The sequence below is a fragment of the Schistocerca cancellata genome, chromosome 8 (assembly GCF_023864275.1).
Source record: "Schistocerca cancellata isolate TAMUIC-IGC-003103 chromosome 8, iqSchCanc2.1, whole genome shotgun sequence".
Lineage (NCBI taxonomy): Eukaryota > Metazoa > Arthropoda > Insecta > Orthoptera > Acrididae > Schistocerca > Schistocerca cancellata.
The window spans coordinates 23,663,504-23,676,430 of record NC_064633.1 but is presented as its reverse complement, the minus strand read 5'-3'; the positions used below and the strand labels follow the sequence as shown (position 1 = coordinate 23,676,430).

General features: G+C 45.2%; 1 protein-coding gene across 2 annotated transcripts in view; it reads left to right on the top strand.

The window, feature by feature from the left end:
- LOC126094689 (uncharacterized) overlaps positions 1 to 12,927 on the top strand; it is a 507,242-nt gene that overhangs the window by 247,770 nt on the left and 246,545 nt on the right. For both annotated transcript variants that reach the window (XM_049909212.1, XM_049909211.1), the window contains exon 3: positions 5,317 to 5,371. The gene's annotated coding sequence lies outside the window, so the exon portion shown is untranslated. The remainder of the gene's footprint in view (positions 1 to 5,316; positions 5,372 to 12,927) is intronic.

The following is a 12,927-nucleotide window of genomic DNA, read 5'->3' as shown; positions in this document are numbered from 1 at the left end:
AAGGCAGATGCAGGTGCCGGTGGAGAGGGCTACAGTCGCAAGTCGCGGTAACTAGAACACCTCGTTTGATTCCGGCACTCTCTGTTCTGAGGTTGGATGTACAGTCCGCTTCCGCATCAACATTTGCTGTGTCGCCCAGGGCAAGGACGCCTTATAACACTCCACTCCTCTGGTCGCGTCATGGTGCCACATGCACTGTGCATCAGAGCGAACACCGTCAGGAAGTTCTGTAAATGGACTGACAGCTAAATGGTAACACCTGCTGACGTACAGTCTACCTGATGCGTATGGAGCTTGGTGGGAAGTTACAGGTGAGTGCCACACAGGCGGGAGAATTAACACAGTGTCTGAGCATAACGTGGCGCTAAGCTTATTTAATTATTGAATGTGAATTCAGATGTTAGGTCGTGTTTTCTAACCAACAGGCGTGGTGTGGCTCTAACAAGGGAACATCCCCATCGCACCCCCCTCAGATTTAGTTATAAAATGGCACAGTGGATAGGCCTTGAAAAACTGAACACAGATAGATCGAGAAAACAGGAAGAAGTTGTGTGGAACTATGAAAAAATGAGCAAAATATACAAACTGGGTCGTCCATGCGGAAGATAGGCAACATTAAGGACTATGTGAGGCGAGGAGCGCCATGGTCCCTTGGTTAGCGTGAACAGCTGCAGAACAAGAGGTCTTCAGTTCAAATCTTCCCTCGACCGAAAATTTTAACTTTTTATTTTCAGTTTATGTGAAAAACTCTTATGTTTTCATCACTTTTTTGGAGTGATTATTACATCCACAAGAAAACCTAAATCGGGCAAGGTAGAAGAATCTTTTCACCCATTCGCCAAGTGTACTAGTTAGGTGGGTCGACAACATATTCCTGTCATGTGACGCACATGCCGTCACCAGTGTCGTATAGAATATATCAGACGTGTTTTCCTGTGGAGGAATCGGTTGACCTATGACCTTGCGATCAAATGTTTTCGGTTCCCATTGGAGAGGCACGTCCTTTCTTCTACTAATCGCACGGTTTTGCGGTGCGGTCGCAAAACACAGACACTAAACTTATTACAGTGAACAGAGACGTCAATGAACGAACGGACAGATCATAACTTTGCGAAAATAAAGAAAGCAAAATTTTCAGTCGAGGGCAGATTTGAACCAAGGACCTCTCATTCCGCAGCTGTTCACGCTAACCACGGGACCACGGCGCTCCTCGCCTCACATTGCCCTTAATGTTGCTTATCTTACGCATGGACGACCCAGTTTGTATATTTTGCTTATTTTTTCATAGTTCCACACAACTTCTTCCTGTTTTCTCGATCTATCTGTGTTCAGTTTTTCAAGGCCTATCCACTGTGCCGACTTATAACTAAATCTGAGGGGGGTGCGATGGGGATGTTCCCTTGTAAGGTTATTTAATTATTGAATGTGAATTCAGATATTAGATCGTGTTTTCTAACCAACAGGCGCGGTGTGGCGCTAAGGTTATTTAATTACTGAATGTGAATTCAGATGTTAGATCGTGTTTTCTAACCAACATAGAAAAAAAATCACCTCCGTCCGTAAAGAAGATGGGTAAATAGTTGTGTGTACCCTCTGCTTCCGTCCAACATTGTTTCCCTTCATCGGTTCATAATTAAAAAAATATTTTTGCAGTTTCTCTGTTTGACCAACGCAGGAGAGAAACATAGCTGATGGGGAAATAGCAGCGATGACGACAGCGATTAACTTCTCTAGTTTGCACTAACGTCAAATAAAAGTTTTCCACAGAGCGCCAAAGAGAGTATAAAATTATAAAAAGTCACCGTAAATAAAGTTCCTCCCTCACGTAAAATGCATCTAATTCTTCCAAAGACTTTCCGTTTTAAATATTCTGTAACTACTTCCTGTGTCATCTCACTCGCTAAAATAAATTATATCAATCGATGGTTTGTGTGTGTGTGTGTGTGTGTGTGTGTGTGTGTGTGTGTGTTCCGAAGGGACCAAACTGCTGAGGTCATCGGTCCCTAGACTTACACACTGCTTAAACTAACTTATGCTAAGAACAACACACACACACACACACCCATGCCCGAGGGAGGACTCAAACTTCTGGCGGGAAGGGCCGCGCATTCCGAGACATGGCGCCTCAAACTCCGCGGCCACTCCGCGCGGCAGACATTATTTAATGCACATAAATGAGCGTGTGCAACTTGTGATTAACGCTAATTTTTACTCACATTGATGAAAATCGGGTTGTACGTGCACAACATCTCTATAATAACTGGACAAATTTACCGACCAGAAAAAGTAAATTCTACAATTTAAGTTTTGGTACTAATCACTGATCGGTGATTGCAGGGACAATACGCTACAATGATGGCCTTCAACGCATCTGCAATACGCACGCGGCACGGCAGCAGCTGCACTGGCGTCTTCTTACCCGAAGAAAAACACAGTTTTTTGTGGTTGCGCAAGATACACACACACAATTCAGAACATGATGAAACTAGAATGAAATGTGTGGAACACAGAGTAGGTCACGATTTAGGCAGCATCGCTAGTGCGGTACTCCACGTGACCTTCTCTTACCCTGCGACCACGCGTGAAGGGCAACAGGCAGATTCCATACTCCTAGATTCCCGGAAAGCGTTTGACACGGTGCTTTACTGCATGCTGTTACCGCAGGTCCGCGCGTACGACATAAGTTCTGAGGTATGTTAGTGGTTCGAAGACTTTGAGTAATAGAACTCAGTACGTTGTCCCGCACGGCGGGGATTCATCGGAGATAAAGGTATCGTCAGGGGCGCCGCAGGGAGGTGGGATAGTCCCGAACACGGATCGTATGTGCTCTGGAGTAACAGGACCGCTGTCACTGTCTACGTGAATAAACGATGTGAAAGATAGCGTGAGCAGCGCTCTGCGACTGTTGTCTGTTGACGCTGTGGCGTACCGGGAGGTGTCCTAGCTGAGTGACTGCAGTGAAAAGGCGAAAGGCAAAGGTCCCGAGTTCGAGTCTCGGTCCGGCACACAGTTTTAATCTGCCAGGAAGTTTCATATCAGCGCACACTCCGCTGCAGAGTGAAAATCTCATTCAGGAGTCAAGATAACTTGGCTGGAACTTTCATTTGTAACTAGGAATGGCAGCTTTATCTAAATGTATTAGGTCTACATCTTTGCTTCCGCCGTTTTGCAATAGACGGCAGTAGCGGCAAGTGGGTTTCGGGTGGTTGATCACAGGTGTAATACAATAACATTAGGCATGTGTAAACATAATTCCATAAAAATATTAGTCGATTTGTGATTGCATCAAAGTACGTCAACTTACGTACCCATTTATCGCCATTTGCGGGAAGTTTTAATTTTCTGCTTTAACATGAAGAAATCTGCGGCTGTGGCTCTTAAAATGCTGGGTAAGACCAATGGCGAGGGAACTATTAGTGGAATAACGTGTAGAGAATGTTTTCAACGCCTTAAGAACGCTGATTTTGATGTCGAAGACCGGCATGGCTGTAGAAGACATAACGTTTTCGTAGCTACTGAAACAGATGAAGAGAGTCACAGGACATCATTATCGAAAGCAGTTGATGCGTTCGAGCCCAGCACTGCAACACGAACTTCCACAATACAGCGATAGACCCGTAGAGGTAATTTTGCAGCAGGTCAGTGCTCGACCCCATGTCGCAAAACCCGTCAAAATATACATGGAAACGTTGTAATGAGAAGTCCTATCCCTCCCGCCGTATTCTCCATACGTTGCTCTCTCTGACTACCACCTTTTTCGATCAGTGGCATACAGTCTGGCTGACCAGCAATTCCGGTCATACGAACAAGTGCAAAATTGAATTGATTCACGGATCCCCACAAAAGACTCCCAGTTCTTCCATCACTCGATTCGTATGCTATCCGAAAGATGGGAGAATATAGTGGCCAGCGATGGGCAATACTATGAATCATAATTTTCTTTCTAAGTTTCTCATGATAAAGCCCCCGAACTACGAGAAAAAACGGCGGAAGCAAATTTGTAGACCCAGTAGAAAAATGTCTGTTAATGCGGATGAGTAGGAGGAACAATCGCGTAACGGTTGGTTGGTTGGTTGTTTGGGGAAGGAGACCAGACAGCGTGGTCATCGGTCTCATTGGATTAGGGAAGGAAGTCGGCCGTGCCCTTTCAGAGGAACCATCCCGGCATTTGCCTGGAGTGATTTAGGGAAATCACGGAAAACCTAAATCAAGATGGCCGGACGCGGGATTGAACCGTCGTCCTCCCGAATGCGAGTCCAGTGTCTAACCACTGCGCCACCTCGCTCGGTCAATCGCGTAACGTTCGAATACAGCGTTAGTAATGTGTTGCTTGGGATAGTCACGTCGACTAAATATGTAGCCCTACTATTGCAACGCGACATGAAATACATCGAGCGCGCAAGGTCGGTTGTAGGGAAGGCGAGTGATCGACTTGAGTTTATTGGGAGAAATATAGGAAAGAGTAGCTCACCTATAAAGAAAACCGGGTGTAGAAAAATTACGCGACCCCTTCTTGGTGAGTGCTGCTAGAGTGTGTATTATCCCCACTAGGTCGGATTGAAGACGAGTTTCTTCTCGTGAAACCCTCTTGACAAAGTTTAGAGAATCAACATTTGCAACTTACTGCAGAACGATCCTCCTGCCACCAACGTACACCTCGTGTAAGGACCGCGAGGACAAGATAAATCAGGGCTCGTAGTGAGTCGTACAGACAGCCATTTTCCCCTCATTCAATTAGCGATTGCAACAGGAAGGACAATGGCTAACAGTGCTACAGGGCACCCTCTGCCCGCATCGTATACTGGCTTGCGGAGCATGGATGTAGGTGTAAATAAAAGCTTCCATTGTACTTTTCTAGAACTCACATGACTGTCATATCATGTAGTATTAGGGAGATCACGCCAGCAGATCTCAGTACTGAATTTTTTGATAATGCTCATCGTGTGACGAATTGTCTCATATGAGTGAGCAGTTACTGCTTGGCCGGCTGGTGTGGCTAAGCGGTTCTAGGCGTTTCAGTCTGGAACCGCGCGACCGCTACTGTCGCAGCATCGAATCCTGCTTCGGGCATGGATGTGTGTGATGTCCTTAGGTTAGTTAGGTTGAAGTAGTTCTAAGTTCTAGGGGACTGATGACCTCAGATGTTAAGTCCTATAGTGCTCAGAGCCATTTGAACCATTTGAAGTTACTGCTTGCAACTTGGACTGTAGAAAGTCTTTGTCTACGGTAGCATTAGTAGTTTCGCTGTAGATACAGGATGAGTACATTCCTTCTCTTAACATAAATGTTAACGAATCTTCTTTCTGTCTGTTTCAGAATCCAACACGGATACACATCTGTGACGGGCAGAGATTAGAGCCAGAAGTAGTAGGTACGTTCGCCTGCTCCTTACCTTTAGAAGGCAGCATCTGGCTCATGTGGCAACGTAGTTTCCCCGCGTCGCCGTTGTTGAATAATCGATTCGTGGCGGTCTTGCCGCGTCAGATTTGTATTCAGTTTCGAGCTTTCGTCGTCGCCTTCTTCTGGAGATTTCAGTGCGTAGTTAGATACTTCATTTAGTTGACCATATTCTGCCATGGAGGCATCACGAACTCAGGTAACTTGGATATGTTACCAGAGATTACGTCTATGACTGTGACCTTCTTCAAACGTTAGTAGTAATGCTGTTTTCGTTAGATGGTGGATGACAGCTGATTCCTCTGACTTTGAGGTCGAAAGGCAACAGTCATAGACCGTCTAACGAAACAAATATCACTATTAATGTCCTTCAGCATTAGACATTGACACAATCTCTCATAGCATACAGAAATTGCCTGGCTTCGTGGCGTCTCCGTGGAATAATTTGGCCAACTAAATAAAGTACCTATTGGTCCACTGAAATCTACTGGCGATAGCGTTGGCGGTAGTCGTCAAAAGCTTGAGATGGAATACAAATACTTATTTATTGAAGTATCTGTGTCAGTAAACCAATATTAAACTTTTAAGAGGCATGTCAGCTATCTGGCACGAGTCTCAAAAAGCATATACGTGTACAAGATTATTACAAGTGATCGAAGCGTTTCCAGTAATGCTCTGCGGGTGAGCTCCGTGAAGTAATCTTGCAAGGAAACTCGTGAAGTTACAAGAAGACTACTTAAAGTGTTTCCATTTCTCGATTCCGCAGGTGTCAAGCCTGTAATAAAGTTCATCCCACAACGATAATTATGACAGTTTCACATCAATCTAATCAAAGGTAGTCTTGATGTAAGCTCGTTGCAGTTAGTTAGACTTAGTTAGTTAGTTATCCAGATAGTTAGTTCCATGTTCCACAGATGATGTGCACGGCAAATCATAATGATGTGGAACAAACCATTTTATATTCACGTCACAAATTAATTTGTAAATATCGCTACATGTTGAACATGTAAACTGTGTTTTTTGATATGTGTTAGTAATTACTACCCAGCATGTTTTGTACATTACAATAATAGGAATTCTTCCAAGGAATAGAAGCAGCTGTCATGGAGGTACTTTGTCAGGGTCTTTTCATATTTTACTTTGCTGTCTGTCAGACATTTTATGTCACTGGGGAAGTTAACAACAATTTTGATTGCAGCATTGTTCATCCGTTTTTGTGCTAACTTAAGTGAGTGCTGCTAGAGTGTGTATTATCCCCACTAGGTCGGATTGAAGACGAGTTTCTTCTCGTGAAACCCTCTTGACAAAGTTTAGAGAATCAACGTTTATCTGTAGTAGTGAATGTAATGTTTTTCTTCTTGTATTGTAATTATATACATTATTGTTCCTTATGAACTGCAGTGATTCTTTACAACAAATTTCATGAGGGTATAAATATACTGTGAAGCAATAGTCAAAATCCGCAATTCGTTAAGCAGATGTATGCTAGACGATCGTGGGTGAGAACCGGATATTGTTTTTATAGCGCGTTTTTGAGTAATGGAGACTTTCTTTCTGAAAGACAAGTTACTTCAGAACATTGTTTTATATGACATTACCGAATGAAAATATACAAACTGTGTCAGCTTACTTATTTCTGTCTCCCCAAGAGTTGCAGTGATTCTAAGTGCAAATGTGGCTGAACTAAGTTGTTTCAGGAGTTCCAAAACGTGCTTTTTCCATATTAAATTCTCATATGTATGGACGCCAAAAATTTTTGAAACTTACAGCCTAGTTATTATGTCCTTACGATGTGTTAAACTTGTCATCGCTGTAGTATCTGTAGATGTGCTTAACCAAATATGCTACGTCTTTTAAAAATTGATGTTGAGACCATTCATAGATAACTAGTCAATGGCACTTTAAAGAACGTTGCTTACCATTTCTTCTGTTGCCGTATATATGCTTTGATTGATTAAAATAATAGTGTCTTCCGCAAAAAGAACTAATTTTGCTTGTTTTACGTTAGACGGAAGACCGTTTACATGTATGAGGAACAATGGCGGACCAAAGATTGAGCCTTTGGGAATTCCTTACGCGATTTCTCCCAGGTTAGAAGTAAGTACTGACTCTTTCCCATAACCACCGTGTATGCGGAGACAGCAGATAGTGCCAATCACGGCTAAGTCCCACAGCACCGTGTTTGAAATTTCATGAATAGTTGTGATAACAGATGAAATCCACACGTTCTGTCTACAGCTGCGTCGTGTACCACGACCAGATAAAACTGTTCTCTAGAGTCCTGTTCTAAATGACAAAACCGTCCTGCCGGGAGCTTTTTAACTGGGTTACGACACAGGGAGCATTAGTCTTCAGGTAGTCACGAACGTACTCCACCATAATGCGGGGATATTACCTGCCACTAAGCTATTCACAAAAGAAGAGGAATGCTGCTTCCACATTGAAGAATTTTGTCACGAGAACCGCCGTGCGCCACGTGATGTAGCATTCGTGTTGTAAATTCGACGCGAGTGCCTTTGTCCTCGTGTGTCACAGACCGTGGCGACTGCAGTGGTTAGAGTTCATGCCGCAGTCGTTGCCTTACAACGAGTGCTTGTGAAACGTTATCACACTGCTGCGCACAAAGTATTTACAGCAGCTGACGTGCGATATTGATGAATCTTCTCGCATACGATGAAACACCATCTCTCCACACACTAATATAGTCATCCGCCGAGGCAACAGAGCATTACATCATAGGCGACGTGGCCTTTCTATTCAGTAGCAGTAGCAGTAGCAGTAGCTAGCTCCACCTTCTTCACTGGCGTCTGTGGCAGTCAGTCGCGATGACTGAATAACAGACAACACTGCGAGGGGGTCCAGCCTGCCGAAGCGCTGGTCTAGTGGCAGGCCCTCGCGCCTGAACGTCGACGCTTAGTGGCATCATTGCATGACCTTTCCAGAAATTGGACTCGAGTCCTCCATTTTCGGCTCAAGACACCCTCTACAACTCAAAGTTTGTCGCATCATTCCCCTGTGCAACCTGATCTACTGAGATCACAGCCGATGTAATACACTGCTGGCCATTAAAATTGCTACACCAAGAAGAAATGCAGATGATAAACGGGTATTCATCGGACAAATATATTATATTAGAACTGACATGTGATTACATTTTCACGCAGTTGCGGTGCATAGATCCTGAGAAATCAGTACCCAGAACAACCACCTCTGGCCGTAATTACGGCCTTGATACGCCTGGGCATTGAGTAAAACAGAGCTTGGATGGCGTGTACACGTACAACTCCCCATGCAGCTTGAACACGATACCACAGTTCATCAAGAGTAGTGACTGGCGTATTGTGACGAGCCAGTTGCTCGGCCACCATTGACCAGACGTTTGCAATTGGGAGAGATCTGGAGAATGTGCTGGCCAGGGCAGCAGTCGAACATTTTCTGTATCCAGAAAGGCCCGTACAGGACCTGCAACATGCGGTAGTGCATTATCCTGCTGAAATGTAGGGTTCCGCAGGGATCGAATGAAGTGTAGAGCCACGGGTCGTAACACATCTGAAATGTAACGTGCACTGTTCAAAGTGCCGTCAATGCGAACAAGAGGTGACCAAGACGAGTAACCAATGGCACCCCATACCATCACGCCGGGTGCCGCCTTTATGGCGATGACGACTACACGCTTCCAGTGCACGTTCATCGCGATGTCGCCAAACACGGATGCGACCATCATGATGCTGTAAACAGAACCTGGATTCATTCGAAAAAATGACATTTTGTCATTCGTGCACCCAGGTTCGTCGTTGAGTACACCTTCGCAGGCGCTCCTGTCTGTGATGCAGCGTCAAGGGTAACCGCAGCCATGGTCTCCGAGCTGATAGTCCATGCTGCTGCAAACGTCGCCGAACTGTTCGTGCAGATGGTTGTTGTCCTGCAAACGTCCCCATCTGTTGACTCAGGGATTGAGACGTGGCTGCACGATCCGTTACAGCCATGCGGATAAGATGCCTGTCATCTCGACAGCTAATGATACGAGGCCGTTGGGATCCAGCACGGCGTTCCGTATTGCTCTACAGAACCCACCGATTCCATATTCTGCTAGCAGTCATTGGATCTCGACCAACGCGAGCAACAATGTCGCGATACGATAAACCGCAATCGCGATAGGCTACTGTTGTGGATTGGCAAGAGAGCCAATCCGGTATGAGAGGAAGACGAAAGACACGCGTTTTAGCTCACGCAGGCTGGCGTTAGGTCTGGAACAGGTCAAGGAAATTAAACTAGCAAAAAACGACGTAGCTGTGGAATACTTAACTTTAATCTATAAGTGGTGAACATCGCTCTTGACGGTACATGTTTTACAGCATCAATAGTAACTGGTAATGGCGCCTTGCTAGGTCGTAGCAAATGAGAGCGTATTTTGTCAGTGAACCATCGCTAGCAAAGTCGGCTGTACAACTGGGGCGAGTGCTAGGAAGTCTCTCTAGACCTGCCGTGTGGCGGCAATCGGTCAGCAATCACTGATAGTGGCGACACGCGGGTCCGACGTATACTAACGGACCGCCGCCGATTTAAAGGCTACCACCTAGCAAGTGTGGTGTCTGGCGGTGACACCACAGGCTACAATCAGACCTTTATCAAAGTCGGAAACGTGATGGTACGCATTTCTCCTCCTTACAAGAGGCATCACAACAACGTTTCACCAGGCAACGCCGGTCAACTGCTGTTTGTGTATGAGAAATCGGTTGGAAACTTTCCTCATGTCAGCACGTTGTAGGTGTCGCCACCGGCGCCATCCTTGTGTGAATGCTCTGAAAAGCTAATCATTTGCATATCACAGCATCTTCTTCTTGTCGGTTAAATTTCGCGTTCGTAGCACGTCATCATCATGGTGTAGCAATTTTTATGGCCGGTAGTGTATAATGTGCCAGTTTCGTAAAGTGTGTCATCGCATTATTCAGAGATCTTAAGAAGCAAGACTAAACATCAGTTATATATGATTTGCACTAAGAACTCTGTGTACGAATTGTAGGCAACTCATCCTTACTCAAACGGGAATTTGGATGAATTTTATGACTGAACTTTCTAATGGGGTTTCCAAAGAAAACGGTCGGACAGCGTGGCAGTACGCAGCGTGCGTGGTTTGCTGTGCACATCGCTATTGGCGACCATTAACACAAATTAGTGATAGAGACCGGCAGCACAACGCAGAGATTAACTCTGAAAGCAATCAGTTAAGGGACTACTAAGTGCGAACAGATAATTATTTCGCGTTTTATCTTGACAAGTTAGCAAGATAAGTTGGAGAATCAAAACGGCAGTTAGTCTACATGTAGTCGCATATCTGATGACATTATGCAACCACCACATGTTGACGATGAAGTGATAAAGAATTCAGCTCTAAATATGAGGATTCTGTTTTTGTTAATCGCAGGTTGCCACAGCCGTATTATTAGAGCAAAAGACAATACGTCGACAATTATTTAATGTCGAAGGAGGCGTTCACTGCCTATGTCGTAATCGTTCCTTCCACAATGGATTCAACAGCAGATTCATTATATCTCAGTATTTCACTGTCTCTTGCTAACTCACGATGATGGATTATAACCTTCTACTTGGAAGTTACGATTGGGACAGAACAATTCTGTATACCTTCTTGTCATTCTAATGTAATTTTTTTCCATTCGGCACTTAGTTGGTCCACAATTTTCTTTGTCCCTTTTTTAATGGCGTGTGGTACACATTTTAATAATAAATCTCAAGGCACGTGGTTATGAGACACTAGTAATTATTACGTCTCAGATACAGTAGACACTCAAAGTAAAGAATGGGAAAACTGCTTTTTTTAGTAACAGTGTTTGGGAAAAGACAATTTCTGGTTATCTGTCTTCACGTATACCGTAAACAATCATTACACAAGGTATTTCAATCTTCCTTAACTCTCATTTGTAATCTTTGCACTCCAAAGCAGCAAGCGTTACACCCTAACCTTCCGTGGTGCGCACATTCTTGCAGTATCTTATCAGTGTGTTTTATGTGCCTTATTATAGTGTCTTCCGTTAATTGTGACTCCAGCGACGGAAGTAACGACGGCGTAAAGCGTGCGCGAGAAGAGGTGAAAGCGCGCAGCCATTATATTAGCGACAGGAAAACGGGCAGTTCATGCAGGTGCCGTCACTACAGAGATACAGCATTCACTGCCTGTGTTTCTTCGTGGCCGTCTCTCGAAACACGTGATGTGATTTGCAGAGTCTCTGACGTTTCCTAAATCTCCCTTTTGTGGTCGTTTTCGAAAATCTCATAAGCAACCCCTATTACTGCGAACGAAACAGGGTACGTGTAAGGTTAGTATGAATGGAACAGGATGGATGTGTGGAGCGCAGTAAACTAGGAAGGAGCCCATCTCACCATCATTAACCCTTACGACATCCTTTTTCTCAGAGACATTACGTCCAGCCTAAAATAGTGGCACTGTGGCATCACTGAGTAACAACAGTGGCTTACAGCAATAATAATCATCATCATTGATCGACTGTAATTCAGATAGTCGAAAATATTAATAATGACACTGTCCGGTATTTTTTTTGTCACAAAGTAATTATTACTGTGAGTATCAGTAGAAATTCCAGCACTGTCGCAGGCTTTTCCTCGCAGACAAGCTGTTACTGCTGACGTTCACCGTGTGATCAAAAGTACCTGGGCACCTGGCTGAAAATTACTTAAAAGCTCGTGGCGCCCTCAATCGGTAATGCTGGAATTCAATATGGTCTTGGCTCACCCTTAGCCTTGATGACAGCTTCCACACTCGCAGGCATACATTCAATCAGGTGCTGGAAGGTTTCTTGGGGAATGGCAGCGCACCCCCTGCGGGTTCGGGGCTTAGAATAGGCCCGCGGTATTCCTGCCTGTCGTACGAGGCGACTAAAAGGAGTCTCACATGTTTTGGCCTTATGTGATGGTCCCCTCTCGGGTTTGACCTCCATCTTTCTAAATTATTCCGAAGAGCGAGCCAATTGGGAAAGGGCGCCTTACATGGTGCACTGTATCCGTCGTGCAATTAGACCTTTAGCCGTCTTTCTCGTCGTTGCAATGGTGTCCCGCTCGTTTTCGATCTCTTGGGCGATTACCACACTGCACTCTGCAGTGTTTCTTTTAACTGCGACGACGACCTTGGCCATTTTTGCACCTAAGATCCAGCACGGTAGGCAGTCCGTTGTGGTGGGGCCGCCATGTACCCTCTTGGTTGTAGCCCCCTGACAACACAGGGATCGCTCTACTGATGCCTGCGCCGTTAACTCGCCACGTATGCCAAGGAGTAGATGCCTATCCTCCTGGGGTATCAGGACTCCCGGCAACGGCCATCCTGCCAGGTGGCCTTTGCTGTGGCTGGGTGGCGCCCGTGGGGAGGGCCCTTGGTCGGAGTAGGTGGCATCAGGGCGGATGACCCGCAATGAAGCGTGGTACATCATCTCTCGCTGGCGGCCAGCCGCCAGCAGTCTCTAAGCGTTCTCGGGCTCAATTTAATGCTCAGAAGTACGA